At 35.9% G+C, this 4,235-nt stretch overlaps 1 long non-coding RNA gene across 1 annotated transcript; it reads left to right on the top strand.

Moving 5' to 3' along the window:
• The first annotated feature begins 1,621 nt into the window (after nt 1-1,621).
• On the top strand, nt 1,622-2,765 carry LOC138142768 (uncharacterized). The gene is made up of 2 exons (XR_011163537.1): nt 1,622-2,064; nt 2,098-2,765. It is a non-coding gene; the product is annotated as an uncharacterized lncRNA (long non-coding RNA).
• Nucleotides 2,766-4,235: the final 1,470 nt, after the last annotated feature.

Genomic DNA, 4,235 nt, shown 5'->3' with positions numbered 1-4,235 from the left:
AAACTTTTCAATTTAATGTAGCCAAAATTATCCATTTTACATTTTATAATGTTCTCTAATTCCTGTTTCATCATAAAGTCATTCCCTCTCCACAAGTCTGATAGGTAAACTATTCCTTGCTTTAGCAGACTGCTTACAATATCAACCTTTATACATAGATCATGAACCCATTTAGACTTGGTTTTGGTATATGGTGTTAGATAATGGTCTATGTCCAGTTTCTGCCATACTATATTCCAGTTTTCCCAGCAGTTTTTGTCAAATAGTGAGTTCTTATCCCAAAAACCAGGGTCTGGGGGTTTATCAAACAATACATTACTGTAGTCGTTGACTTCTGAATCTCGTTTGCCTAATCTATTCCATTGATCCACTCCTCTATTCCTAAGCCAGTACCAAGTAGTTTTGATGACTGCTGCTTTATAATACAGATTGAAATCTGGTAAAGCTAGTCCACCTTCCCTAGCATTTTTTTTTCATTAATTCCCTTGATATTCTGGACCGTTTATTCTTCCAGATGAATTTTGTAACTATTTTTTCTAACTCTATAAAGTAGTTTTTTGGTAAATTAATTGGTATGGCACTAAATATATAATTTAATTTAGGTAAAATTGTCATTTTTATTATATTAGCTCGACCCAGCCATGAGCAATTGATATTCTTCCAATTAGTTAGATCTGACTTTATTTGTGTGAAAAGTGTTTTGTAGTTATGATCATACAGGTCCTGGGTTTGTTTTGGCAAGTACATTCCCAAATATTTTATAATGTCTACAGTCACTTTAAATGGGGTTTATCTTTCTACTTCTTGCTGTTGAAATTAATTGGATATATATAGGAATGCCGAGGATTTATGTGGGTTTATTTTATATCCTGCAAATGTACCAAGTTTATTTATTGTCTCAAGCACTTTTTTACTTTATTCTCTAGCATTCTCTAAGTGTATCATCATATCATCTGCGAAGAGTGATAGCTTGGTCTCTTCTTTGCCTAACTTGATTCCTTTGATTTCTTTTTCTTCTATAATTGCTACTGCTAACATTTCTAGTACCAGATTGAATAAGAGGGGTGAGAGTGGAACCCTTGCTTCATCCCTAATGTCTTGGGAAATGCTTCCAGCTTCTCCCCATTGCATATAATACTTGCTGATGGATTTAAATAGATGCTATTATTTTAAGGAAGGCTCCATTTATTTCTATACTTTCTAATGTTTTTAATAGGAATGGATGTAGTATTTTGTCAAAAGCCTTTTCTGCATCTATTGAGACGATCATGTGGTTTCTGCTAGTTTTATTGTTGATATGCTCATTTATACTGATTGTTTTCCTAATATTAAACCATCCTTGCATTCCTGGAATAAATCCTACCTGATCAAAGTGTATTATTCTTGAAATAAGTTGCTGTAGTCTTTTGGCTAGTATTTTATTTAGAATTTTTGCATCTATATTCATGAGGGAGATTGGTGTATAATTTTCTTTCTCTCTTTTATCTGTTCCTGATTTAGGTATCAGTACCATATTTATGTCATAAAAAGAATTAGGTAGGACTCCTTCTTCACTAATTTTCCCAAATAATTTGTAGAGTATAGTGTGATAGTAATGGCAATTAAAGATTCCCCTGCATTGGCTTGGTTTTCAAATTGATTGTATTAAAACCCAGAGTTTGTTAATCCCACCTGTGGGATGGGCTTGTTGATGTGAAAAGAAAGTCCTGAAGTGGGAGGAGCTGGTGACGTAGATTTGGAGAGACACTGGAGAGAGGCGGAAGATCTTTTTTTGGAAGCAGCACCTCGTGGAGAGAGAGAGAGAGACTAAGAGGATTGCTGGTGGCCACTTTGAATTGCCCTGGACTTTTGAGACCTGCCCCCTGAGCTGCCAAGGACTGAGGAGACATGGCTGTTTTGCTGGTACTTTGTCTGTCTGTTTTGATGTTCTTTTGCCAGATTTGTCCACTGGTGAAAGACTGTCCTGTTGAAGAAGTCCTGGAACCTGGCATTTGGTTAAGAAGGCCTGAGACTGTCCTGCAGACAGAGAGTGAATACTGTCCACTGGTGAGGGACAGTACTGTTGTTACAGGGGTCTGGAGACTGTCCTGCAGACAGAATGAATACTGTCCACTGGTGAGGGACAGTACTGTTGTTGCAGGGGTCTGGGAGCCTTTCTGTTGGTTCAGAAGCCCTGAAGAAGGATTTTCTTGTTGTATGTTTACAGAAATCCTGGGAGAGGGCTTTGCTAATGTGTTCAGGGGTTCTAGGGCTGTTCTACAGACAGAGGATAAATTCATGAAGGGACTGGCAATGTATCTTATGGCCTTGCTAAGCCTTGTCTCTAGGAACTAAGATTGCTGAGAACTTGCCTCTTGTCAAGATGAAGAAAAGACCTCCATTTGGGTATTAAGTGCTGTGTTTAAACTTGATGTAACTCTGGGGTAGATTCAATTGTGATCCAGGGGTGGGGAACTTTTGACCTTTTTGTGTTCTATGGTTGAGCAAATGAATGTATTTTACTTATGTTTGGAAACTAATCTCCATTTGAGAAGAGGGGCTTTGTGGTGGACTTAATTAAGGTATAGCCTAGGGGTGGAGAAGTATTTGGAACAGAGACTTTGTAATTGATTGAATGATTGGAAAGTCCTGGGGTGGGGTAGGCCTTGGAGATGATTTAATCACACTTAGTAAATGCTGTATTTTGAATGATGTCATGTTTTGATCTTCTCTGTTCTGGGTTTGTTACTGAATAAAATAGAGAGCACCTATGCTGGTATTTTGAACCTGGGAAGTTGCCTTTCTTTTGGCATTACATTACATATAGGAATCAATTGTTCTTTAAATGTTTGACAGAATTCGCTAGTGAATCCATCTGGCCCTGGAGATTTTTTCCTAGGGAGGTGACTGATGGCTTGTTCAATTTCTTTTTCTGAGATGGGATTATTTAAGTAATTTACTTCCTCTTCAGTTAATCTGGGCAACTTGTATGTTTCTAAATATTCATCCATTTCCCTCAGATTATCAAATTTATGTGCATACAATTGGGAAAAATAATTCCTAATTTTTGTTTTTATTTCCTCTTCATTGGAGGTAGATTCACCCTTTTCATTTTTGATACTCATAATTTGGTTTTCTTCTTTCTTTTTTTAACATATTGACTAAGGGTCTATCAATTTTGTTGGTTTTTTCATAAAACCAGCTCTTGGATTTGTTTATTACTTCAATAGTTTTCTTAATTTCGATTTTATTGATCTCTCCTTTAGTCTTCAATATTTCTAGTTTAGTATTTAATTGGGGATTTTGAATTTGTTCTTTTTCTAGATTTTTTTAATTGCATGCCCAATTCATTGAGCTCCCTTTTCTCTAATTTAATCACGTATGCACTCAGGGATGTAAAACTTCCCCTAAGAACTGCCTTTAATGCATCCCACAAATTTTGGTATGTTGTCTCATTATTATCATTCTCTTGAATGAAATTACTGATTGTTTCTATAATTTCTTGTTTGACCCATTCATTCTTTAGGATCAAATTGTTTAATTTCCAGTAAGTATTTAGTCTGTCTTTCCCTGGCCCTTTATTGCATGTAATTTTTATTGCATCATGATCTGAGAATGATTCGTTTAATATTTCTGCCTTACTGCATAGAATTGTGAGGTTTTCATGCCCTAGAACATGGTCAATTTTTGAATATGAGCCATGAACTTCTGAGAAGAAAGTATATTCCTTTTTATCCCCATTTAGTTTTCTCCAGAGATCTATCATACCTATCCTCTCTAAAATCCTGTTCACCTCCTTAACTTCTTTCTTGTTTATTTTGAGGTTGGATTTATCAAGTTCAGATAGGGGGAGATTAAGGTCTCCTACTAGTATAGTTTTGCTATCCATTTCTTCCTCTAATTCCTTTACCTTCACCTCTAGGAATTTGGATGCTACACCACTTGGTGCATATATGTTAAGTAGTGATATTGCTTCATTCTCGATTGTGCCTTTTAACAGGATATAGTTTCCTTCCTTTTAATTAGGTCAATTTTTGCATTTGCTTTATCTGGGATAAGGATTGCTACTCCTGCTTTTTTTACTTTAGCTGAGGCAGGATATATTTTACTCCAACCTTTTACCTTTACCTTGTGTATATCCCTCTGTTTCAAATGTGTTTCTTGCAAACAGCATATTGTAGGATTATGATTTTTAATCCATTCTGCTATCTGTCTCCATTTTATAGGAGAGTTCATTCCATTCACATTTACACTTA

Source organism: Petaurus breviceps, unplaced genomic scaffold (assembly GCF_028583685.1).
Source record: "Petaurus breviceps papuanus isolate PSGF00001 unplaced genomic scaffold, PetGlider_PUasm1.0 90603, whole genome shotgun sequence".
Classification (NCBI taxonomy): Eukaryota; Metazoa; Chordata; class Mammalia; order Diprotodontia; family Petauridae; genus Petaurus; species Petaurus breviceps.
The sequence above is the reverse complement of the archived record's forward strand: the minus strand, read 5'-3'. Positions and strand labels throughout refer to the sequence as shown.